The 27538-nt window shown below is 41.0% G+C and overlaps 1 protein-coding gene across 2 annotated transcripts in view; it reads left to right on the top strand.

Moving 5' to 3' along the window:
- Nucleotides 1-27538, top strand: part of EGFR (epidermal growth factor receptor) — a 157654-nt gene that overhangs the window by 11260 nt on the left and 118856 nt on the right. The window lies entirely within an intron of this gene.

Below are 27538 nucleotides of genomic sequence, written 5' to 3'. Positions count from 1 at the left end.
TGCCATTATCACCACCCCAAAATTAATGGCAGAAGTTCAGTCTTCAAGAGTAGGAGCAGGGACAAGTATTTCACAGCAGATCCGGAAGGGAAAGCATGTGAGACAGATTATGTTGTGTGTTCAGCTTCCACCTGCCTGTAAGGATAAGCAGTTGAGTTGCAGCATTTTTAATTTGGTGTAAAAGTGATTTGTAGTTCCTAAATGGACCTCTTGCAGTGAGGAAGTCTGCAGTAAGAGGTGAAGTTGAAACTCGAGCATCTTCAGTTGTCTGGTAGGATCTCATCATTTCTTAAAACATCTCTTTTAGGATACATGCCCAGTTAATGGATCAGTTTCATATTTGTCTTTTGATTTGAATTTGAAAGCATGACCACTGAAATGCTCTCTTATTTCCATATGGTCTTTGAAAAGTAATTAAGTGTTGAACTGTCAGTCTGTTTCCTACCTAATAAGCTCTTCAAGGTGCTCTTGTTAATGATTTTATTATTTCAAATCTGCTCTTGTTCTCTCTTTCCCTCCTTAATGAGGCAGATCCCCTAGGCAGCATCAGTTTATCACCGTTGTCTATGGTAGATGAACTAATCCAGCACCAAGGAAGTTTGTGTTCAGCAGTGTGTAAGATGCTCCCATCAGTATGTGTGGATAATTCTTGCTGACACATGAAAGACTTAGCATGTGCAAAAAAGGAAGAACAGACCCTTTTTCTAAATGAGGGTCATTTTGATTTGAGCAGTAGCAGTCTGGTTTGCATCAATGAGCACATGCTATTTAGTGAATTAAGAGTAAAAATAGCTAATTAACACCTTCTCTATTTCTTTTCTGTCTGGTCATTAGTTACTACCAACCAAATTAATTCCTGTCAGCATAGGGCATGGAAGGGTGTCAATGACAAACTCGGGTCAAGAACTGAATCCTTTGACTTTCTGGGAAGAAATATTACCTTTTTCATTGTATTGCCTGTATCATGTAATTCATAACAGCTATGGTAACATCTGTGTTTTGTATTTCTACTTGTGAAGAGAAAATCTGAATTGATTGTTGGAATTGTAAAGAAGGGCTATTTTATCCTGTTGAGTGTGGGACCTATTGGATCCTATCTGTGGACTAAAATACAGTTTCAAAGACTCAGATAATTTCAGAAATAGCAAACATATGACTTCTAAGTAAACGGACTGATTGTAATAGAGAAGATCAGAAAATGGGTTGTTATGGGCCAGCTCTGTACCTCTGCGAGAGATGATATCGTACTGGTGATCGCCCTGTGGGGCTTAACGGCCCATAAACTCTGATAAAACCTTTTGTGAAATCGTCAACTATAATTCCATCCATTGTTAGATTGTCAGTAAATGTCTCAGGGTCCTGGAATAAATTGCTACCATCAATTGTGTTTGTGTAATTTCATAAAATAAGGCTTCTGCTCTGAAGATGTAATAACCCTAATAATAAATAATAGAAAATACTGTCAGCTAAAAATTAATGACTCCTATCCACTGTTGCTGTAGCTGCCCAGAAGTCCCTTACCTGGCTTGGGCTGAGGTGGGTTTACATTTGAGGTTCCTGTGTGTAGAGGACAGGCACTTTTTCATCACCTCTGCTGGTTGCTCACTAGGTCAGCAGAAATAGGCACTGTCACTGCAGGGTTTGTATGAAAATTAAAAAATAGTTTAAGTTTACTGTATTTCTCTGTTGTTAGCTTTCACTGTGGATTTTTTGGCATTACGATTATTAGAATTATTAGGATATTAAATGTGAACATTTAAAAAGGCTTAATTACTTTCATAAGCAATAATACTCTATTTTAAAAAAGGAGTGCTTAAATTTTGTCTATAATTTACAAGCTGTGTCAATGTATGGTCTCTTTTAAACTCTTTTCACAGCTACTGCCTTCCTATCTCCTTTTTATTCCCCTCATCCCTTCCACATGATTGGTTAGATAAATTATTGGCCATAGTGTGATGCAAAATGGGCTTTAATCCAAAGTGGGAAGAGAAGGAAGTTCTTTTGCAAGAAAATAAATAGCAAACGGTATTTAACAGTGCATTAAGCAACATCACCGTTAATACTGCACTGATAATGCAGTGAGGACAGCAGGAAAATATGTCATTAGTTTAGTCAAGCAGTGAATTGCTCCAGCTCTGATATTTTGTTGGTGATATTCAACATATCTAGTGCGTAAGCATTGCTAATACGAAGCTTAATGAAGAGTTGAGCATGGACTTTCCACCTCTGCAGCACGGGATAGAAAGAAAGAGCTGGTTTACCTGCCTGTAGGTGGAGTTTAATTTTTATATTCCAGGAAGGAAAAGAACAGAAATGTGCTGAATAGACACAAGGTCTCTCCTCCTAGAGTTACTGCTTGCCCATATTTATTTGCTTTATTTCCTTTAGGGGGTGATAGTAGAGGTAGGAAAGGATCTTGGGGGAATATATTCTCCAGTTTCCATCTATAAAGCTTCAGGAGTGCTTTTCCCCAGAAAAATATAATTCTCAAGCTAAAGATCTTGAATGGCCCTTTGATAATCTTGCTTGCTCTATTTCCACCTTCCTGATGCACTTGACAGGGAGTGGTAAAGTGCATTTCAAGGAGGGACTCAAAATGATTTGTCTCCCCAGCTTCAGAACATGCAACTTTGAAAAAAAGCATTGTAGCTAGATACATGGAAGCTTATGGAAAAGGTAGAATTATGGAGAGCTGGAGGAGAGAGAAGAAAATCTGGAACTCTTGCTTCTTGGTTACTGTAACACTGCATTTTCTCTTCAGGCTCAATCCAGCAAACCGTAGGCATTGTATCTCTTTGAAGTCTGTGGATACTTTGCCTACCACTGCAGGTTCAAGGGTTTTTTTATTACTTTATTTGCCTAAGAAAATTCTTCTCATCTAGTTTAAAGGGAAAAACTGATATGGAATACCACACTTTGCTATATGAACTCTATGCCAAAAAGTAATTCTCCCAAAACAGAAGGTAAGATGATAATCACATCCCAAGATTTTATGGTATCAGTGTTATAACTTGCAATGACTCTTTTGCCTGGATAAGGCAAGTAAGTCTAGTAAGTAGATATTCTGGTAATTGTCTTTCCGTTTTCTTTCCTGTTTCTAGATGTATTTTTGGATGTGATTAATATGATGGGTAAATTCTTTAGGCTGTGTAAAGCGCTGTGGCTTCAGGCATTGATTTCTGCCAGCCAAAGCAGTGGTCCCATGGATTAGCAAAAATGAGATATCTTTAAATTTGCTGGAATGAACTTTATCAAGTTGAGTGGCATTTCACTCACACACTGGATGTGTTGAAGCAAAAATTTTTACATGGGAGCTCATGCAAAGAAGTGTGTGTATGTAGCATACACCTCTCTCTCTTCCTGAGAACTATTTACTACAGGCCTCAGATGATATGTTAATATGTAATTCTTAGTATATAGAGGCCTCTGGCACTCTTGCTATATCATTTATGAAAAAATGGTGTTACCACAGCAACTGCTATGCCACCCGGTACTGAAGCAGCTCCCATCTATGTAGCGCTTAGAGAAGTACATTAGACAGATTTTTAAAGTGCATGTAGCTAAAGTGAGAGTAGGAACTTAACACTTGGTGAGTGCTACAGTGGAAGGAGATCATGAATTTGTTCAGAAGTTGAGAAAAGTTTTTAATGGAAATAAATCGCAATAGATCTAATTCGGCAAGCTCTTTGACAGATGCATCATTTCAAGTCTGTGTGCAATCCCTTTGAAATCAGCTGAGCTCTGTGGAGGGCTAGAGTTTGTAGAGGTTCAAGAGTCTTGTTTTACAGGTGACAAAAATTGCATTGTGAAAGGGAGTGATGGTTTTGAGAGGTTCCAGTGGTGACACTTTCATAGGGTGTGACTGGTGAGGACAGATACCTGGCATTTCTCTACAATGAGCCACTGAAAATGATTGAAAGGGAAGTCATGAGTAACTGGAAGTATCAGAAGTTTTGATATATGGGCTGTTTTGAATTTTGTACAAGGTTCCATATGACATTTATGTATCACCTGCATTTGATATAACAAGGAATATGTGTTGAGGGGTGTGTATATAAGTATGTTTTGTTGCCTATTAAACATCAGAGCGGTACATTGTAAAAGTTTCTGTACTATAAAATGTAATTGTTTTAGGGGAGGCAAAAGACCTAGGAAAGACTAGGAAAGATTTTAAGCTAGTCTGAATCTAGTAGTGTAAACCTGTGTGAGTTTTCCTTTTAAGACACTGAGGTGAAGAAGACCCTGATATAGCTGGATGTTCAGGGCTGAACCCAAGCCCTGGTGAATCTATAGATTGTCATTAAAATGCCTCTGAAAATTCACAAGTTTTGCATGAAAGCTATGCTGGGTTGTAGGGCAGCTTTCCCTTCCTAACCTGGGTCAGGCAGGCACAAACATTGATAGATCAGTTTTGGATGATTTCTGAACCTCTACCTTTTATACCTTCACTGTAGTGTAACCCACAGCACTTAGGCTGATATTCTGTCTCTGTAATCCCCATTTAGATCTTTCTCATGAATTCTCTCTCTCTGTAACTATATTTACTGTCACTCTTACTTTAGGATGGTAGAGCAGGTTTATTCTTGATAACCATCCTACAGCCTCAGTATGTTTTGTTTGAACAAATGCCAAAAGCACTTGAAAGTTCACTGAGTTAAAGGCAGCAATAGGGACTGTATCCTGGGACTGGAAACAGCACCTTTGTGGTGCTGCCCAAACAATAAGAAAAAGTGATTGAGAGGGTCACTAAGAAGTTTCTTCAGAAACTCAATTTAGTTCTGGTACAAATATGACAGGGGAGTCCAGTGCATAAAAGATATTTTATGCATGTCCCCAGTACTGTATTAAATGGCACGTAACATGTATGATAATTTGCCTGAGACGACAAAAAGAAGTCGGTTTGTGGTCAAAAGCAGATTTTTTAATTATATATTTTGTTATTTGTATGTAGTACTTTAAATGTGCTACATCAAAAATTGAATGCAGACAGTGGTTTATCTCAGAAATATACATCCACCTTCAAAAATCCAGCCTGTCTGCCCGATATCTAATTAATCACTCACTTCTGATGATAAACTCGATGTTATGTTGGGAATGCTTTCCAGCACTAGCAGGTTTTTAACAAGCTGCTTGAGATGCATATTAAAAATGCTTTTGGAGACATAGAGGCAGAAAAGCTTAGAAGTCTGATGAGTGTTTATCTGAAAGGAGCTCCCAGGGGCAGAGGAACTGGGTTCACCCTTCGTAGTAGTTTACCCAGGTAGGAAATTTATTTGTTTGTCTGCTCAGAGATGTTTTGGGGATAGTCTGTTTGAATTTTAAAATTAAAGGCAGTGGTATTATTTCAGTACATGAAGTTGAGGGCCAGGCCTAAAGGATGTGGTGGTGTAGGTAGGGCTGATACCTGAAAATGTTTTGTCCATAGCTCACCGCCTGTGCACAAAGTGAAAGTGACTGGCTGATGTCAGGGAGAGGAAGCTTCCCAAGGTTTAGAAAGTTATTTCATGGACTTCATATTTCATTGCACCAGATGTATTATAATGCTTAGCACTCCCAGTTTAAAATGCATGTGTGCTCTCTTGCTGTGTTTCCTGACTGTATACTGCATGATATGCTAAGGAGAGAGAGCTTGCTTTAGCTATGGACTAAGTTAAACACCAAAGGCAAGGCAAGTTTGTTAGCATATTTCCATTTATAGGAAGGAATAGCAAACATTTACCTGTGCTTCAGGTAGCTGCATGGGCAGGTGTTACCTAAAGCTGACAGTACTTTAACATGCCCAGGTATGGAAAGGGGACAGTGTAGGTGTCTGCAGCACTGTGATACGAAAACATAAGGTCACATTCTACCCTTAGGTAAATCTTCTGCAGCCCTGCTGAAATGCTGAGGTACTCTGCTCAGGTCTGAAAGCAGACCTGGGTAATACAGTCAGGAAAAGCAATGTTCAAAAGCAGGGATGCAAGTCTTTCAGGTTTGCTCCCAGTCTGGGCTGTCAGGTGTAAAGGACTTGTTGGAAAAAAAAAAAAAAGTTTGTCCTTTATGATTCATAGTAGATAAGTCCTATGCCATAGTCTGCCAATTACTTTTTGTTGTTTTGGGTATTTATTTCAGCCCACTGTAACTGCAATAAGGAATTTCGCATGGAAATCATAATCTGTTGCAGATTAAGCAGGGAATTTTGGCTTAGTGTTTTAGAATAGGTGCCCAAGAAAGAAGTATGCTCAGAAGAAGTATGTCCAAGAAAAAGATACACCAAGGAGGAGCTAAAATTACCTGAATTCAAGTATCAAATCCTTTGCAAGCTCTTGATTTTGGGGAAAGCTTTGGTTTTGATTTTGTTTGGGAGGGGGGGTTTACTTGACTGTATGGGGATCAGAATAATGGATTTCCCTTGAGATAGTCAAAAGAGGATTATAAAATCAGGATCTGTGTATTATAATTGTCTGCACTCTTGTATAGATTTGATAGGGTCTAAGCCCCACCCCACTCCCAACCCCAAGTAATTGTGTGTTATCAAGAATTCAGTGCTGCAATACAAGGTGTGTGTCCTAAAGAGGCTTCATTTTCTGAGATGTAAAACAAAGCGTGAGTGGAGCCAGAGCAGTGTCTAAGTGCTGGGGTCTTCAAAAGTGTTTGTGTGTGCATGTTTGGAAGCTGCCATACAATCCACTGGTTTGGGAAAACGTACCCGTTACTAATTGCCTCTGGAGTGTGTGGGCATCCTCGAGTGCCAAATGCTGCACTGGGACTGCTGCTGGGTGGGTGATGCCCCTGTGGGAGCTGCTGTCCAGTTGTGCCCAGGGGAAGCCTCTGCCTGCCCCACGGCTCCTGGCACTGCTCATAGCCTTGGCAGGCTGGCCCAGCTCCATGCCTTTGCTCTTTGGCCCCGGCTTGGCATCGGCAGGGCTTGGAGCCTCCTCGATAAGCTGGGAGGTTGTGTTTGGGTTAGGCGTGATTCACCCTGTTAAAACTTCTAGGGCTGCCTAACAGCTTCCTTAAGGTCCCTTTAATTTTTTCTGTCTGTGGCATTTGCTCGCCAAGTCTGTCAGGGTTTCTAAGTTGTGGACCAATAGAAAACAAAGTGGGGAACAAAAAAAACCAAAAAACACAACACCAAAAACTTTTAAAGCTTTGAACTTTATATTGTCTACAAACTGTCATTGGCTGTGACTGCATATTTATTAGTTCACAGCTTTAGGATATTCTGCTTTCATTAATAATGAGAATTAATCTGCACTGTGTTTTTCTGCAGCATTAGCAGCAATCCTTTGGCTGAATACAAATGAGGGTTTTTTGCTGCAATCCAAATTCAGCTGCGGGTAAATACTTAAAGAGGATATTTATGAGGCACCTACATGGCATAGTGAATTCTGGTTTGGCTCTTTGCTTTTTGTTATTGTTTTTTGGCTGGGTTTTTTTAGTGACACTACTTTCTGCAACATGCCAGGATAACAGGTGGGATATTTACATCTCTATTCTTACTTTCTTTTTTAATAGCATTTGATACTGTAGAGGCCTAAGGAAAGCATAACTTATTGCCATTGAAAGAATTTGGTCCAAAATCACAGAACAATAGCTGCTTTGCAGATCTTACGTGATTTCTGAAGACAAAAGGCCTTTATAAGGCAAACTAGCCCTATAATATCAGGAAAGCCTGCAAAAGGTGCTGCACAACTTCTGATCTTAACTACTGTGTCACAAGAATACTTGCAGCAAGCTGGCCAGACTCACCTGTGAAAAAGAGGGTTGGACGCTTCTGCTTGGCCAAAGAACCCCTTGCCAATCTTGGTCATGGTGTATTTGTTTAATTTTCTCCTGAGGTGGGATAGGTGTATTTCTTTGCCTGTTGCCCTCACCATAAGTTTTCATTTGGCTGAGCATTCTCAGGGCTGATTCGTGCCTTTGCACAAAGCTGCGTACAAAGGAAAAGCATCTTACAGCTGGGAAGAGTGGAGAAGAGTATCATATGATGGCTGTCCATTCTATGATCTGATGCAAAAGGTGTTCCTTCTCCACAATTTTTATTTATTTTCATTTGAAAATTTTCTTTTAAATTATGTGCATTGGACAGGCAACGCAAAATGCCCTTGATAACTTGCATGTTTGTTCTTCAAGCCTATTTTTGTACCTTTGTCCTGGGCTCCATTTTATTGTCAATTTAAATCCATTAGAAAGAGAAACAAGTCTCCACAGATCCTGTTATGTACAGCAGCTTCACATTTAAATTTGAAGTGTAATCATGCACAAACATTGACTTGACCAGTATTGCTACTGGCGCTCCTGTTAAGTGGCTAGTTTAAGGCTTAATGACCCCTTTGAAACCAAGTGCTAGCTTTCTGTCATGTATTGATGGTGCTGTGTGAGGCCAGCAATTGAATTTTTTTATTTTCTTTTCAGTGATTTTTAGAAAACGTTTCAGCTACTGGCCTGGTTTGTTCACTCCATTACCCTCACTGGTGAAGATGGAGCTGTTTGGACAGGGCACGTGGCCTCCAAAACCAGCTGGTTCATGTAGCATCCTCAGGATTTCTTCTCAAATTTGGTGGATACTTGTTAATCTGCTTTTGTGATCATCATGGCACGAAGTTGCCAGCTGGATGAGAAATTTATATGATGCAAGAGAAGATCCCTCAGGCCTGGGGCCCTAAATAGCAATGAAAATTTTCATTGGTGAGCCCAGTCACTGGGGGGGTTCTGCTTGTGGTGAGGTCTGAAAAATAAAGCTAGAGAAGCCTTGACACTGAGTGTTGCCCCATGTTTCTCCATAGTGTGCTTAAGGGTGGAGAGAGCAAAAATCACAAAGTACCTGGTCTCTGAGTATTTGCCATAAATGAAAAAGTACTTCTCAGAGGTCCAAAATGCAACTGATTGAAAAAATAAATGGTTTGAGGTTTGGTAATGGAACAAATGGCTGGAAGCTTTGGTATGAAGTACATGGAGATGCTCACTTTTTATGTCACTTAGCATTAGTTTAACATAGGACAGGGTAGATGTGCCATGCTTTTTACATGGGATTGGCACTTCAATGCTTTTAGCCTCCTTCTCCTACCAGAGAAAAGTCTGCATCAGCCACTGGCACTGACTGAAGCCTTGGGCTGTGGAGTGAACATCCCCAGCTAAACATCGAGGAACCTGAACAAAATCAAGTGAAGCTTTTGCACCTTGTTATTCATTTCATAGTCAGTTTCTTGTCCCATTATGAATTGGAATAATTTAATTTGAAAAGGCAGCTGGTAAAAACCAAGAACACACTGAACTTGGCATCAGTCCTCTTGTGCAAGTCTGGGACTCATAAAAGACTTGGAGCCGGGATGAAGCACCTTAGGCGAGAGCCCCTGGCTGCTACCCAGGACAGCTGCAGGGAGCTGCAGCCTCCTCTGCCAAACGAGGGTGTTGCAATAGCAGCCACTCCTCAGCACAGAGGGTCTTTCCCACTAGCAGCTTTCTTCCATGGAAAAATGTGTTCCCAAAAGAGAAGACTGAGCCTGGGACCAGCCTGGGGGGGTCAGATAAGACCTTTCAAAATGCCACCCTGCAGCCCAGAGATTGAACAAGCCTTTGGTTATGTCTGCTCTTTGGATGCTTCGCAGCCCATGGTGTTCCCCAAAGTCGTGTGTGTGACCAGAAGTAAACAGGCACTTGGGGAGACAGCAAACCTCTCTTAGTTCATCCCTCATGCTGTTAAAGAAAATCCTGCTTCCAGTGCTTTCCACAGTGTTTCCACGAGATCTTTCTGCCTCTTGCCAAAGTGTTTGCATGCCTCTTCTTGTGGAGGGACACAGGGAAAGTTGGAGAAATCCTTGGGATTTTGGACTCTTGGCAGGCCTGTAAGCAAGGAGGTTTCTGACATTCCAGTTCTACCTTTGGAAAGTTTATTGTCACGTTTTGTAGAAGGAGCTCCACTTAAGAGGGAATAACTTGCTGCCCTCAATTTATGGAAATACTCAATGGATTTTGGTGGTGGATTCTGTGAACCTACAGTTTCTTTAAAGTCTGAAATTAAAGCGTAACTTTTATTTTTCTGCTTAAGCTGTGCAATTTGGATGTTTGCAGTATTCTAGAGAGGCAGCAAAATTACTGTTGGCTTTCCCACAATAATTCTTTGACCTTCCCCACCATTTAAGCATTAGCAGATTCTCTGTGCTGTGTATGGGGGTGGAGAGAGGAGCTGTGGATTTACACGCACATGCTGACACACACGCACACATTTGTTAGTAGCTCTAGCAAGCACTTGGCCTGTGATCTCAAGGCAGTGTTTGGGGGATTCTTTCCTCCTCTGCACAATACTGGATGTAAAGCAGTTATGCTGCAAAATGATGCACAAATTAGGGCAAAACTGCATGCAATTTGCATCATGTTCAGCGCTGCCCCAAGTTCCCTGGGGGAGACCCCTAACATTTGTTGGTGTGTGTTTGTGCAACCTCCCGCCCCCAGCCCGAGGGGCTCTTGTGGTCCTTGGCTCCTTCCTTCGAGCCCTCGGAGCTCCCGCGCTGATCCGTCATCTGGCGACGGATGCAGAAGTTGGAACTTCATCTGTGCACGATGCTGATCACGGAGATGTAGCGTGAAATGGAGCTTTCCCCGTGTTATGTTTCCATGAGTTTCAGACTTCAGCAGCGTGTGAGCTTTATGTAAGCTGATGGATGCAAAAGGAGTGCTGAGCGCTGTAGGCATAGGGCAGGCAGAGGAGCAGAGAGGATGGTTTCAGGGCTGCACACATCTGTTACCTTCGTGCCATGCTCACAACAGAGCAGCGGGGGCTTTTTGACACTTTGGATTTTTCTCAGTTCAGTTGCTCAATCCCAGATTTTGTTTTGTACATTACTGTAGTTTCACATTTCACTGGAAATTATTCACTCCCTGTGCCAAAAATAGGAAGTCTGGAGAAAATATAGAGTAGGTTCAGGAAAGATGAGCAAATACTTGTGTTGGAGGTGATTAGCTCTGTGAGTTACACTCAGGTTCAGATGGAGCAGATGAACCTTTGTGCAGCACATCAGAGCCAAGTGTGAAAATAACGGGAACGAGTTGTATCCGTGGCAGATCCCAAGCCTCTTCCTTTGAGAATAAACCAGACAAAAGGGCATCTGTATGCTTCTGATGGCTAAAACATCTTGCCAATTATAGAACATGTCTAAAACAGAGTAAGACTATACATTGTATTACAAGTGCAGAGAAGTATTGCTAGTTACTGAGTTTTCCTAGGCTTTCATTTCATCTGGGATGGAAACTCTGAGGCTCTCCTTAGCCTGCACGTTCTGCAATAACATTTTATCAGCAGGCAAAGTCTCATTAAATACACCCCATCGGCTGTGCTTGCACTGCCAATTTTTTGAGTGGAAACATTGTATTAACTTGGCTGTTCCCTGCAGGATATTACTGTTGGAAAATTATAACAAAGTGAACAATCCCCAAATCAGCATTTTTCATTTGTAGCAGGCCATAATTTACAGTACAGTATGGATCTATGCCTGCCTGGAGAATTCCCTGTCTGCTGTGGCAGGGAAGAGTGTGCTTTTCTGTATCTGCCCAAGAAAGCATTTGTCTTACATGCACACAGTGGTTTGGACGCACATGGCCTCTGTGTTTCTCTGTGTATTGCATGTAATGACTCATTATCAACTGTCTAAATCCAGGCTGCACATCCCTTTTAGGACCACAGTTTATCTCCTGCATGGCAATGACATGCACTTCCCAGGGCCAAAAGTAAAGGACAAGGTTTTGCCCCTCGCCTCGTCAGACCCCAGCCTGCTATACCCACCTTGTCATGAAGACTTTACAAGAGAAACTAAAATAATTGCTTCAAATACTAGACAAAAATCCAGCACCAATGTTTTTAAAGAGGAGTTTTAGGCACTCAGCAGAGATGACTAAGCAACCCACCTCCTTGCACTCTAGAAGTTTATTGCTTGTAGCATCTATGATTGCTTACTTAACTGGATAAAGCCAATGCAGTGGTTTCATTTAAATTCTGGAAGCTTTAAGTAAGCAATGCCCTGAATATATTTTAAAAGAGCAGAAATTTTGCTGTTACAGGAAAAGGAGAAGAGACTATTTTTTCTTCCCCCTATAAAGTTTTCTTTGTCCAGAGTAAAGCAGTTCGCTGCATGCCCATAGGTTCTGAGTGGTTGTTCTCTTTTGTTTGTGTAACAATTTGTATCAGCAAATGAAAACAGTTCAAGCTATTAACTTTGGCAGTTTCTTTTTGACAAATGCAAATACTAAATTGTAACATGCTGGAAAAGTCCTGAGTCCTGGGGGCAAACCAACCCCTAGTGTCCACAGAGGTGTGGTTGGTGCTGCATTTCTGTGTGTATTTACTTAAGTGTATCCATGGAAATATAGGTCTATTCTTATTTTTACACATCTGCTGTGTACTAACCTTGATTCTTTAAAAACATTACCAATGGGGTTTTTATCAGGCAGCTTTAGTCTAACTTAGTATCAGATATTTCCTGACAAGTGAAACTATTCCAGCACCAGCACTTCTGAGACTGACAGCTTTAGATGCATAGTCTGTGGGTATTGTTGTATGTTAAAAATTAAAATGAAATAAAAATTACTCAGAGAAGTATAGTGCTTTTTCCATCCAAAACATTCTCCTTTTTTTCCCCTTTCTTTCTGGAGCATTGCAGAGTCTGGGTGGGAAAGTGTGCTTCCCTTATTACCATTAGAGCTGAGAAGAAGGGGCAGATATGGTTTGTACTACTGGCTTTCATTCCCACCAACTTGAGTATGGCTTCTCCCTTTCTTACTCAGTCTAACCTGATTTAATATTCTGCTTCAAAAGAGGGCAATTAAACAAAAGGTCTGTGCTTTGTGCCAGCATCTTTGAAGCCAACCATGAGACTCCATTCCCAGAGGATGAAAGATAATTTCCAAGGAGGCCTAAAATTTCTAGAGCATAAACAAAGTAAGTGGATGGTTTCACTAAATGGCTGCATTTATTAATAATTGCATTAACTGCCTCGTATGGGTCTGCACCTGTTGATTTTTGCATTATTATTCTGGTAGCCAGCTCGGTCTTTTCAACACCAGGGAGGTGTAATGAGTGATGGCTGGTGTTGTTCCTGCCTGGAGAACAGGATGAGAGTGAAGGTGCCAAATCTCTTTTTTTCCACAATTTTTTAATAAGAAAGAAGGCAGCAGCAATAGTTAATTCTGCCCTGCACCCTTGTAGGTGGTGAAATAAAATGGAATGATGTTTTGGGGAAACTGGGAAGTCACCTTATTTTCATTCCTGTCCTGTGATTGTTCTGTCAGAGTGAAAGGACCTCTTCCATGATTTTCTTTTTAATATTTTTTTAAACATTAAAATACATTCACCAAGACTAAGTTCTCCTTTCCAAAGTTGTTATTAAGAGTCAGCATATTTGAAGCCTTTGTGGGTGGGCTCATAAAATCTTGATCTTTCTTCATGTTCTTTGCATAATGAAGAAGAAAAAATAAAAACACCTCTGGGGGATCCTGGTAATTGAAACCTAATTCCCAGGTATTTAAGCATATTAATGTCTTTAAAGACAAGGCCAGAAAATTATGGGAACATCCAAGGACTTTGTACATATTTGTGTGAGGGAAAAAAAAAATTCACAGCCTTTACTTTTTTTTCTTTAATCCAGTTGTATTATTTTTTCTTGAAAACATGAAGAGAACTGCTAAATTAAATAAGTAGGAGCAGCATATTAAATGTTGATTTGTAGCCCTTCCACTCACTGAGGGGAAAGCAGATGCTTCCTGTGTGGTTGCATCTCTGTTGAAATTCACGTAGAACTCCATGGGGTTGAGAAAAAGAGATTTTTTTCTGTACCTCCCAGGTGGAAGTGCAATGAGTTGAAAGGCCCATGCCAGAGCTCACTCACTTAAGCTCATGGACTGTTCACAATTACACTCTCCAACCTTGTTCTTACCTCTTAAAGATATGTGGGATTGCTAACTGAAGATAAGGTTGGTAGGGACCCTAGTGCAACCTGTTAGCCTGATTTGATCCTGCTGTGCAAACAGAGAACTGGAGGAGGAGGAGGCACTGGTGTGAAGGTGGATCTTACTGCTTTTCAGCTGAAAGATATCTTTACTTTTCACCTTCCAAAACTGAAGTCGATTTGGTTAGGGACTGGGTTCAAAGTCTATGTCTTGGCTGTAATGAAATGTAAAAAAAAAAAAAAAAAAATTGAAAAAAATATAAATAAATAATGAGAGAGAGCAATTGTTTCCCTAAGGCCAATTTGAAAAGGTTGATAAATCAGCTTTCAAACTTGCAGTGATACAAACCACCCCCTCCCCCCTCCCACAGCAGTTCAATACCAGAAAATATTCTATAGGTAGTAGAACATTTAGAGCTGAATGGAGTTTGGGCAGGGGATGTTGAAGAGAGACCGCTTTTATATAAATTTCTGGGGAGTGGCAGCATGGAGGAGCTTCTTGGTCCTGTCATCTTATGACTCATGTTTGCAGCCCTCATTTGGTAGAAAAGTCATTTGCTAATCTCACTGATGCATGGAACGGTGTTTGCTAGCAGTTTGGAAAGTGTGTAGGATTCCATGCATCCCATGAGTGTAGGATTTGAGGTGCTTCAGTTCTTCCAGGAGAGAGGCAGAAGGTTACAACTGGGACAGCTGCAAATGTGTTTAGGCTGCTTGGCCTTTATAGGTCTTCTCTCCCACTCTTGTAAAAGGGAAAATTCCTCTGGTTTTGAAGTTGTTAATCATTCCTCACTGTCCCAATGAGTTCTTGGGACTCTCCTTATCTGTGTGGAAGCTGGATGCTTGCCAGCTGTACAGGCTGGTGTGAGTCATTCCCACAGGGCTCTTGCTGAAGCATCAGATATGTCAAGGCTGTCCTAACCTGTTATTGGGAAGTTTCCAAGTTTTTATAGGTAGCGTGGTTGAATTCCATGCATTTGTCTTTGGGGAGAGATTTCTGGGTCCCTTCCCACATTTCAGATTGGTGCTTGCCTGCATACAGTTAAATACCCATGGCCAGCACTGCAGTTCATGGAATCCATTCCATGGAGGACACTCAGGTGCATTGCTTGGACCCTGGCTGGGGGAGGAAAGATAGGTGTTCTGCATGTGCTGTCTCATCCCTCATTATTTGGGACAGCAAGGTGTTTTGGGGAGGAGGGTCTGTTTGGTGCTTGGATTTGAAAGTGCTGTCCCCATGGGCAGTTGGTGTGGAATAGGGGCTCTGTTAGACATATCTCATAGCAGCACTGCTTCTCTACCCAGGGGTTATCTTCAGGTTGTTCAGAATGTCTGCCCTGGGGTCAGAGCCTCCCTCTAAGGCTGCTTGGGAAGAAAATTGCTGTAACCTATCTTTTTTGAATGGGAGAAATGAAGTCAGGACAGAGACTTTAAGTTGCCTGGGGTAGTTACTGGCTTTTCCTACTTTTCTCAGGAAAACCTGCATGTTGTGGTAGACACGTCTGTCCTCCTGTGCTGAGGTGGCAGGTCTGATGGGTAACTTGCTACCTGGCAAGATCATCATGTGTAATTAGGACCTGGAGTGTTACTGAGAGGAATGCTGATTCCTCTTTTGTACAGGTAATTTATCATGTCTTGTATTTCAGCTGGGCTTCTTTTTGGGGTGTGTTGTTCATGCATGTCACCCTGTTTCTGTGATTTAGTCCCTTCTAGGTGATAGTGTGCTCTGTTTGCATTACCCAGCAAGCATGAACTTTCTGTTAGATCAAACCTTTGTCTTAGACATAGGGTGCTTCCTTGAATCCGTAGGCTTTGTAGTCTTAACTAAAAGCCAGAAAACAAAAAAGGTTTCATACTTTGTGGTGGAGGAACATTTTACTGGAGACATTTCAGCCCAGCTGGTCATTACTCATCCAAATTCAGTGGTTGCACTGAGCCCATGTGGGAGGGACATTGCAATCCGTAGACAGGAAGTACAAATAAGGGATATTGCTTGGGAAAGAAATTTGGATTATTTTCACTGTGAAACTCTGTGTGTGCTGTGGCTCTGATACCAATGAAAAATGCATCTTTGATTGTTTGCTTAAGGAGATTTTTTTAACAGTTTCTGTACTCACTTTTGAAATTAAATGTTTCTGCAACAGGTTCTGCTCCTGAAATCTCTGCTTCTTTTGCCCCTTGGCCCCATGACATACATTCTACTTTACCTGTACATTTCTAAAGCTTTGGGACATTAAACTCATCTCAGAGTTGTTTAACAATTGTATTTTCTTAAAGCATTTAAAATAAATGATCATATTTTCAAGTCTCTTAAGAGATGGAAGAAGAGATGGAAGTTTATGTAGGAAATTTTGAGGACAATTTTGAACCACCCCTTTTTATTTTGAATTCATGATGTTCGCAGAAAATTACTGCAGGTAGAAATAATGGATTAATTAAAAATAAAATGGAAAAACTTGTATATTATTAAAAAAAGAAAAAGAGAGTAAAAGCTATGATGAAAATGTGGATCAGTTGCTTCTTCTACTCTTAAGGAAGAGCCTAGTCCAATTAATGTAGATGGCGGGAGAGACTTTTCATCAGAGCTGTGCATGCCAGGCCATGTCTGAGCAGGAATATTTTCTCTCAGTTAATAAACATTTGCTCCTTGCCCGGGGTGCTGAACAACCCTGTTGTTCTGTTCCGCCATGTGGAACACCTCTGTGAGCTTTACAAAGGAGACAAAAAACCTTCAGCTTGGCTGAGTGGAGCTCCTCGTGTTTATACTGAAAGCTGGAACATGTTCCCCCTCCTCTGCCTTGAACTTCTTGATTGGTGTAACTACACCCTGCCCTCTCTGCAGAGCTTCAAGTTGAGATGGTTTTCTGCAGCAGCAGCCCTCACCAGCAAGGTTTCAGCCCTGGGATCGGCTCTGGGAATGGCAGAGGTGGGACCCAGCTTTCCCTTTGTGTGATCTGGTGGCAGAAAGACAGAGTGGTCAGAGTAAAGGGCTGACTCTTCTTCACAGAGGCTTCTCCACAGCCTCCATGGAGAAGAGTCTCTCTCCAGAAGGAGCCCCTGGGCTGTCCTACCCCTGTATTTATATTACATGTGGTTGCATCCTGGGAGCGCTGTCCTCGATGGCAGAGGTATAAGCCAAGGGCTGAATGTAAACTGATGGGTCAGGGTGACTTCATGTGTGGCCAGAGCCACTCTGAAAAGTCAAAGCAGATTAGGAAAGCGGAAAGCTGTCTGTTTAATGGTGAGCACATACTTCTGAAGAGCACAATATGTGGGTGGTGGTGTAGTAGAAGAGCAGTGTTTCTGTGTGTGAAGTTTTGCATTAAAGCAGCCCCACTCATTAAAACTTACATACAATTAGATGTATTCTGTGGCACTTGGGAAGCTTCTCCTGTTACTTTGAATGTGGTCTTAAGACAGCTGAGGTCATATAATCAGATTTTTTTTTTAGCAGCACAGTGTTTTCACAAGGTATTTTCGACTGGAAAGAAAAGAGAAGAATGCTACAGGCCCATTACTAATGCACCAACTTCCCCCCCCACAATTTACTTATGCCTTGCATGCCTTTTACATGCAGCAGGCACTTTAACATCTGTTTTGGACTTGAGTGGATTTGTTTTCAGAGGATACAAATTGGTTTGATCCTCACTTTTCCTTCAGGAGAAAGGCTAGAAAAATCACTTAAACAAAGGAAAGGTGGCAAAGTTAATGAACTTTTTATATGGCACAGACATAACATGGAGGGCTATTCATATGCTTCTGAAAATTAGTGAATTATGTCCACTCAGAGTGAATTGAATTGTATCTTCTGCCCTGTCCTCTGAATAGCAGAGGTTTAGGGTTACTTTGTTGCAGTAATTCATATTCAAAAGATCAGATAACACCAGCTATCAGAGAATAGATAAAAACAGTTCTCTTGAGAGTTGAACTCCAATACTATTGTGACTATTAAGAGCTCCCTAGCTTTTGTTAGAATGAATAGCATCCTTTATCTAGGTATTTTTTGTGCAAATGGTAATATTAATGACAATGTAGTCTAGTTAAGAAAGAGGGTCTGATTCCTCTTCTAATTGTAGGACAGCAATTATTCTAGCTTATTCAAGAAAATGTATGAATGAGGCAGTACAGCTTGGATTCTCATCACACTCAGAAGGCCTGATTTGGGTCCCTGGCAAAGCTATCAGGCCCCAAATCAGAATTTCAATCAGTCCGTGTCCACTGCCGGATGTTAAATGCCTGGTTGGCTCTCTGCCTTTCTTTTGCAGGGTTTAACAAGGGCCATAAGGCTTTTAGTTCGGTACTGCCCTTCCCCACCTCATCAGCAGTAGTTATATTGTGATTCACAGCTTGGATAAGAAGTCCCAATACTTCCCAGAAGGCTTGGAGAGCTGCATTCCCAGCCCACAGCCAGTTCTTGACCTCTCCGTGAGACTCAGTTGCTCACGAATGGGGCAGGAGGCTTGGTGGGTTTTTCACTTGAGTTATTCCCAGTGCACCTGGAAGCGTTTGGAAGATTTTTCCTGGTTGTGCCCCAAGCTCTCTGGAGCAGTGTGGCTGCAGAAAGCTCTTTCAGCCATCGGATGTAAAACAATTTTGCAGTGGGAGGAAGATTCCTTCTCCCTCCCACCCTCAGCCATCCCTTAGGAAGTTCACTTTGGGAATTGTGTTACTGTGCTTGGCCAAGAGGAAATCACTTACTTAAAAAGAAAAAAATCCTGAAAATGAGCTTTACTGAAATTTTGTTACTATCTGATACTTCTTTAATGTTTCTATTTAATTTAACCTTCATCAGATTTTCTTCTTCTGAAACACGACAGTGATTTAAACTTTTGCCTTTGCTGGGTCCCTGGAGTTAAACATCCATGCCATCGGTTGAATGTTCAGCCATTAAGCAGAATTTAAGTGAATTGCTGTACTGATTAAACAGCAGTTGTCACCACTCCCCCAGGTGAGTTGCCTGGGAGAAATTCTTGTACTGAGGCAATAAAACTATTTCAGAGAAAGTGAAGGTAAATTAGTATGCACACGTATAATTAAATATAGTTATTATGGAATCTGAAACAGGACAACACTTGAATTTGTAATTTTACCAGAGTGAGTTTTTTCATAGTGTAATTTTTTTTCAGTATTTTTCTAAATACACATGAATTTTATTTCTACAAATCAGTTTTGCAAAGAGGATGTTTTCTCGTTTGTTTGTTTAAAAGGAGATGAAATAGAGCACGTAGCTGGATGCTCTTATGTGCAAATGTTTGAATTGAGCAAGCCCAGAAAGTGTTTGTTTGCAGTTACACACATTCCTGAGCTAAAAATTCTGGCCTATGTTTCATAAATACCCTTTGGATCTCTCAGGATAAAAGATTCTAGGTAAATAGAAGTATTTCTATAATTGCTCTGCAGCAAAGCAAAAGTCGTTATCTTCTAATCCTAAACAAGGGAATGTACTTAGAAAAGCCCCAAACAATCCCTTTTAAATTTCTTTTCTTCTTTGCTCTGTTATTATGACTAGAGGAAGAAAAACTGCAGAATATTTTTTTTAAGGCAGTGTTTGGAAACTGTATACATTTCCAGGCTTCTGAGTTTCTGAAACAGAACCATGTATTGTCAGAGGCTTTTGAGGCTGAAGGAGGCTCTGGTGACAGGCTCTGAAGTGCAAGAGCAAAAGATGTGAATTCTAACATTTCATTAACAGGTCTGTTCCCTTGATCTTCTTCCTTTGAAACTGTCTGCTGTGCTGTGGGATCCAAATTCTGCTGAATACCTCTGCGGATAGGAATGTGAATAGCATCTCTTTGAGAGTTCCCGGGTTGTCCAAGGCAATAACAAATACCCGGTGCTCTTACAGTTAGCAAAGGGGCATTCTTCAAACATTTACACACTGCCTTTGCTTTAAGCATGCAAGGAATCTCACTGCAACTGAGCTGGAGCCTAAATGTTTGCAGGACTTTTAACCACTCCAAGCACAGCCCTGTGTCTCTAATGAGCTTCTTCCTGCCAAAGGGGCTGAGACTTGGTCCCATGCATTCCCTTTTCAAAGCATCCACCATTGCCTTTAGCTTTCCTGTGTTTGCTTTTTCGTAAATACCACACAAATACCAGGTACTGCTACAGTACCTTGTATCCTATGTCCCGTTTGACAGCTCTGTCAAGTTTTGCTTAGAATTTTTAAAAACCCTTGAACTCCTTACCACAGTATTTACATGGGTTCAGAGAGCAAACAGGGGGAATCTGTAGATGAAATATCTATCAAGTACCCTTTAGGAGAGCTGCACCCCCTTGTTTCAGAATTTATTCTAGTGGCAGGTTGATGGAGTGATAAAAAAATATCACGAAAGGCATTTTCAGTACTTCCCTGCTGTCCTGGCTGCCTTCCTCTGCTGCTGATACTACTGGAGCAGGGACCAGGTGGAGTGAGTTACTGTTCAAATGGCCAGAAGGCTTTTACAGTCCTGAGACACGCTGATCTTGATTTACTTGTATTCTGCACAGGTTAAAATAGGGATTGAAATGGTGTAGGCTCAGAAGGAGAAAAGAAACAGATGTATCCTTGGACATGAAGCCAGTACTGAAGAAAATTGGCCTGGTCTGTTCTTCTCATTGAGTGGTTGCCAACCCAGTTTTAACATAGTAGTTTATTCAAACACAGGCAGTTTCCTTTTCTCAAGTGGTATAGTGGACATGGGATGAGTATACAGCAGGGTGATTTGAGGGCAGGAAATGGATGATCAAAGCAAAGATTTTGAGGAATGGTAGAACTTGATGTCAAATTTCAGAGAATTTCCTTTCACTCTCTGGCAACTTCCAAGAAAAGAACTTGGGCTAGTTGTCCATCCCAGACCACTGTCCAGGACAACAATCCTTAACGTTTTAAACAAGATTTTGGATTTTAAAAAGGAAGCTGAGTCCAAACATCTGAATTCTCCTATGAAGTTGTTCCACCACCAATCTGCTATCTGTATGGTTTATAGGATTGTGCTTTTCTTATACTGCTGACCCGTGGAGCCTTGGAAACAATTTGCCCATTTTAAGATGTTTTACAGTAAACCAGGACACTGCTGAGTGGACTAGAGGCTATTAATCTGCAGTTCTTCAGCTGCTTGAATGTGATTCCTGCTTGTTGAATGTGATTCCTTCTGATTTGCTGGTGCTGGCTGGTGCAGTCTCGTGACCCCTGGATGCTTCTCATAGCTGCCATAAATGGTTTTGTAAAGCAGCTCCTTCAAGTTATTAATATTCCCAGGAACCAGTTTAAGTTTTCCTCTTGGCAGCCATATTCAGATGGGCAGAAGACACTGCTGTTGTTTCTGTGCTCTTTACCTTTTAGCATTCACTGGCTGGAGCTCCAGGAAACCATTTTTAAGATGATCATGGTGCTTCTTTAAGCTAAAGCCTCTTGGATGAAAATCTCCACCATCCACTCACTTAAAAAAACATCTCCAGGAGGGCTCTTGTGCTGCTTGTTCACTTCTCATGTCTCTGCCCATTTTTGAATGAGCATTAGTCACTCAGAGGAGCTGAGCAAATTGCCACTGTCTAATTTGCAGAGTTCAGTAAATCCCTCAAAGAACCAGAAGTGCTGATACAGAGAGAATGTCCTGTTTGACATCTAGGAACTTATCTGGAAGGAGCCCCTGCATTTTGGCAAACCACAGATCCATTCAGTTAATGGTGATAATAGCTAAGGATGCAATTGCTGTGGATTTTAGCAGCACCAAAGCATCTGTGCTAAAGCTGTATTCACTGAAAACTGAGCTTTAGTCATAAAACTAGCTTCCCTTTCAATAAGATAGAAATGGAGCATGTCATGGAAATATTATCTGGTTATTTGCTAACACTGTCCTGCCTGTAAATTCTTAAAGAGCAGTTAAAAGTGCAAAATACAGCTGTTTCTTAAGGCTTTTCTGGAGAGGATTTGAGTAACTTCATCTCACACTTATTTGAAGAAAGCAAGTGAATGCATGGGTGTGACTTTTTGGAACAGGCCTTTGTAAATGGGCCATCTCCAGTATATTAATGACTATTTACTTTCAGGAAAAAAGACATCTGTGACATACTCTTTATCTCTGTAGCAACTTTTTTTCTTTGAGTGTTTGATAAAGATGTAACTAGTATGGCTCCAGAAGCCAGTGAAAAAGCCTAAAGTGAAACTCCGAGCTTTGTTTTGTTTTTCAGATCAATGTTACACAGTTTTTTATGCCTCTGCTTCGTGCCTGTTCCAAAAGCTTCCTTTTTTTCCTTTAAGCAGTCAAAGCACACAAACAACTTGCCTATTCTACAGTCATGGCATTTATATGCTACTGATGAGATGTTTGTGTGGTGAACATGGTAAGTAAAATCTGATCTGCTGGACAAGGTGTGCCGTGTAGTGGTGTGTTTTGCCAGTTAAGGTGTGTGCCTATGGGCACCCAAAATCCAGAACAAGGAGTGTGGGGAGCATCCAGGCTCAGGTGTGCCTGGAGCATAATGCCCCTTGATAAGGGGTGGGGGACAACCACATTCAGCCATCAATGGCTGAAAAGCCTTTTTTGTAGAATGGCAGTAAAGAATGCTATCGATGACTTGTGCAATCCAAACACATGACATCGAGACAGCTGCAGGGGTTTTATTATTGTTCTGTGTCCTGAATCCAATCTCCAGTACATACCAGTTATGTTTGGTCACTGGAAGTGTTCCTGTATGTACATGAACTCCATTTGACAAAAATTACTTCTCTCAGAGGTCACAGATGATTCCTTTGCTTTGGCACAGGAGGTCTGCCTGATGTACCTTCTGGTGTCCTTCAGAATGGCAAATGTCAGATAAAGACCCCTTGGAGAAGGCCTCACTGGTTTTGCCAGAGTTTGGGACTGTAGAATTTCCATGGTTTCCCTTGTCTTCCTAGTCTCTTTGGAGATAAGTCCTTTTTCTCTAGAATGCATTCCCACAAACTGTCTAAACTGTCTAACCACTGGTCTGTGGTTATCGAGAGCTTTCAGGTCCTGCTGTGACTGATCAGTTAACTACAAGGACACCAACTCTTGAACTTGCTCTAGACATTTCAACACTGATGATGTCTGCTAAGCTCATCAAGAACAAAATAATTAGTGTTAAGTGAATAAGGATTAATTTATTACTGCAGGAATATGTGTGAGGCATTGGTATCCTCTAGTTGCAAAGCTCTCCTTCCTCACAGACAGACATGAGGTTGGTTGGTTTTTCACAGTTGTATCCCTGAATCAGTAAATCCATTTCATGGATCCACCTCAAAATTTATCAGAATGAGAAAATTTTTCACCTGAGTTGGAAATACTCTCCTGCTGGTAAGAAGTATGAAAGAAAGATGGCATTCACTCACAAATAAGAGGTTCCCAAACCAGATCAGCAGGGGAATGCAGGTCAAGATCAGGGTGTCATCGTGTGGTGGTGGAACAAATGTAGCTCGACACCTAAGGATAGGTGCTTGGGCATGGAGCAGTGGAGCAGTGATTGGTGATACAGAAGGAACAGTCTCAAGTCATCTTACATAATGTTAAGATGTCAGCAGTGGCATCCCTGCTTGTTTTTTAATTTGTGGTTCAGTCCTTAGCTGTGTTAAATTATGTTTGCAGTCAGTAGGGGTAGTGATTATCATGTTTAATCTTACTCCAAAGCAGCAAAATGAGCCTTCCCCCAGTCTCTCTTTTGTCCACAATGACTTATTTTTTTGCTGTTTGGCTTTCTGGTAAGCATGGTTTTCAGAGAATCACTGGATATTCCAAGTTGGAAGCAGCCATAGGATCACTGAGTTCAGCTCTTCAGTGAATGGCCTATAAAGAAATCAACACAGCCTGGTGTTAGCAGCACCATGCTCTAACCAGCTAAGCTAATCTCCGGGCTTTTGAGAAAGGCTGTTTGTTTGTACAAGTGGAAAGGTGTGTACCCAAAGTCATGTCGGGTGAGGGTGGGCAGATTTTGAAGCCATTAAGTGTGACTTGATCAGATGTGCTGATGAGAACCTCTGTGTATCTGTAACAAAACACTGACCAGTGCAGTGCGGGCTGTGTGGTTTTCTCACTGACTTAAGCAAAATGCGATACTCTTCCATTTTTCTAATAAATCCAGCAATGGACCTGGAAAAAGATGTCTGTGAGGAAGCCTGTGGGGAAAAAGGCAAGTTAGGGAACTTTTCCTGAACCACAGTACTGTAAGGAACTAGTCACATTGACTTCCTTTTTTGATTTGTGTACTCTTTGTCCTTCAAGACATCTGTTCCTTCCTCTCCTGGCCTCTGTAGGTGTCTTTCCCTATAATATGTGCTTTTTGCTCTTGGGACCATCAGCTAAAATATCATATATAAAGATATTTTTGTCTTGATTAAATGCACTATTAAACTTCCAGACGTTTTCTTGAAGGCTCACTGAGGAATGAGGAATATAGGGAAACACTTGGAAATGCAATGAGATGGCAAAATATTTCTTTCTTATGATAGATCATCTTTTAAAGTATTGTCTCATTAGCACATGTGCAGGTCTCTGCTAGATACAGTGGACAGTCTTTTAGCACTGTTTTAACAAGATACAAATCTCAGCTCAAATACATTGATGTGTTTTCTCCTTGCCACCAAGATAAATACAAGCAATTTTTGTTTTAAAGCTACTGAGTGAACAGTGCTGTCTAACTGTAAATTGCTTTAAGGGGGAATCAATAGAGTGCATCCACTTCTAATAGCCCATTTGCCAATGTTTTTTTAAATCTATGTGTAAAGTTTGGGCATGGGTGATCATTGTTCATTTTAGTTCACAATATATTATATAAAACTAATGGTACAATTCAAGGGCACAGTGAGAAGGTCATGAGGTTTTAAAAGTAAATGGCAACTGAGCACGGCAAAGGAAAGTTTATTGTTCCACAGTGTTTTGTAATTAATCTTAATAAAGATTTGCTCTATATAACATAGCCTTTTTTTATTGAGTTGTTATGTAGTGGCTTTTACCACTGAGGATCCTTAGAGCACCTTCTTTCGTGAGTGAAGTTTAGAGGAAAATGAGTTATTTGTTCATGCTGCTTCCTCCTTGGCAACTGCAGATTTTTCCCACTCTTCCATTTCAGTGTACCATCTAATAACAGATGCATTTCCCTGGCAAATACAACATATCAAAAGCTTTCTCAGACTTGATTTTTCTATCTTTATTTTATAACTAGCTGCATCCAACAATTACTCCCAGAAAATGCCCTGAGGGCATTATAATTTCATCTCTATAAATTCTGTGGTCACATACAAATCCCACTGGACCAAGCTACCATGGTTTTTTGTTTTGTAGTATTCACCATTGACTTTGATATGACAATTGAAAAGCAAGAATTTCTACTTAGAACTTGATTGCCTGTATAGCAAAATGATTTGTTTCTAACTGCAGGACTGAGAGAGAATGCTCTGGAGGCATTTTTCTGCAGGGTGGACAGTGCTTGGCTGTTCTCAATTTACACATGCTTGAATTTTTGTGTTTCCAAAAATATAGTTTCCATCTATGTTCGCTGAAGTTTTTCTAATATCTGGGGGGTTTTGGAATCTACTGGAAAGGCATCTGATTTGTGAGGTTTTTTCTTGTTCTATTTTTTTATGAGGTCTCTTGTTTTCTCAGAAAAAAATCTGCAGTGGGATTTGTGCTTGTGTCCCGAAGCAGATGGATGCAGTAGGATAGGAAGAGCTTTCCCAAGGAGCTGGTGCCTAGTTGTTTTGAGCACATCCCCGTGTCTCATGCTCAGACAAGAAGAGTCACGGATCTCTGGGGGGGTTGTGTTTGCAGCTCAGCCTCTTGTAAAGTATGAGGGTATATTCCACAGTGGTCAGCACGGATAAAGGGATGGAGGCTTTATACCCCTTTCTGCTTGATCCTTGCCTTTGCTTGTGGCTGTGTTTGTGAGAGCCGTGCTTCAGAACAGATGGGATGGTCTTGACCAATTTCACCAGTGTGTTAGAAACAAGCAGATTTTTTCCTACGACATCTGTGTTGTGCATGTTTTCTATTTTATTCCTCCTTTTCTTTCAAATGTTTCTATTATGAACCTGGTGATGAAAGCTCCCTTTTTTTCAGCCCATTTTCAGAGCTGGGTGCCTTTCTTGGAGTATCCTAGGGTGATAAATCACTTGGAGCTTTATGATTGTAGCCCCAAGTTAGAGGACCAAGGGAATATGCAAGGCTGATTACCTTAGTCCCAAGGTGTGTAGGAGAAATATGAATGACAATTACTTTATTCTAAGGAAGAGGCTATTATAAATATGTTGTTGGATAAGACTTTCATCTAAAGCAAGGCCACAAACTTCAAAATCTGTATTAAAAGTACTGAAATGCAAATAACACAGAACGATTATTTTGTCCACAAAGAAAGTTACATTCAGTATAGCTGTTAAGATGTGATATTGTCAATCTTTAACTCTGAAAGCTTGTACCCAAGGCTGTCTGGTGTCAAAGTAGAGTTGGAGATGGGTTCCTGTGAAGAAATGCTTGTCTTTTTTGTAAGAAGGAGTATGGCTACCTCAGTCAGGCAGGAGGGATTCAAGTGGGTTCAATAGCACTCTTTAGAGAAGACCTGGTGGCATCTAGAATATTATGTTGCAGAGTTGCTGAAAGATTGTTACATTTTTCATTTTCCATATTGTATAATCTGAAGATGTTTCAAAAGAATTATCTTGAGAGAGTTTTTGTAAAATACAGTATCCTTGGTCTGTGATTTTCTGTCAATGTTGCCAGTGCTCCATGGTTACCATCAAAGTTCCTGTCATGCTTTGTAGTGGGATTGTCCTCTTGCTGCTTGCAGCCATGCTAGGACTGGTTCTCACAATGTACATTCTTTCATCAGTATTTAATCTTGGATTATATATATATATATTTTCTTAATTCTGCTGTCAGTTTACTCTTATGCTACAGGTCTCTGCAAATGGTGATGGCTTGTCATGTGGTAGTCCAATGGTCTTTTGAGTGGTTTCCCACTTTTTTCAAGTTTGGAACACTGAATGCTGGATTGCCAAGTCTCATGGGAACACTGTTATTAAACTGTGGCCCATATTCTCCCTTCAGAGGTTGAAGAAAATAAACAGATGGGGTCAGTTTACACATTAAGGAAAAATACTGAAGTAAATGAACAGAAATAATCCCTGCCCTTATATTGCCTTTTGCTCATTTCTGATTCTTTTCCTTTCATCGTTACTCCCCTGTGCTGTCAAGTGTGCTTGGTATGGGGGTTTGGGTCATTATTCCTCCCAACCATGTCCTCTCTGTTAAAGTTCCTAGCATTTGAGTCACTGTAGGTGAGGCTGCCTACACAGCCCATGCCACTTCCCCTGGCAGATGGGTGGACAAGGCATTTTGGACAGTCCTTGTGAAAGATGAGGTAGGGGATCTGCAGGAGGAAGGAGAGCTATTGTGCAAAACCTCCTGTGATTGACTTCCATTCTTGTGCAGTTGCTGAAGCTGGGTTGTCAGCTGTCACTGCAACACTGCTACCCCTGGGGACCTGAACCTCATGATCAGCACTGTCAGCTGGATTGCCAGAAAGGAAATTAAATAGGGGTTTAAAAAAAAAAAAAAAAAAAAAAAAAAAGAACTGATACATAAACTATATAAAAGAGCAGGGAGAAATCATGAGTTGGAAAACTCTTT

The sequence above is a fragment of the Serinus canaria genome, chromosome 2, assembly GCF_022539315.1.
Source record: "Serinus canaria isolate serCan28SL12 chromosome 2, serCan2020, whole genome shotgun sequence".
Lineage (NCBI taxonomy): Eukaryota > Metazoa > Chordata > Aves > Passeriformes > Fringillidae > Serinus > Serinus canaria.
Note: the sequence above shows the minus strand (reverse complement) of the source record. Positions and strands in the feature narration are given on the sequence as shown.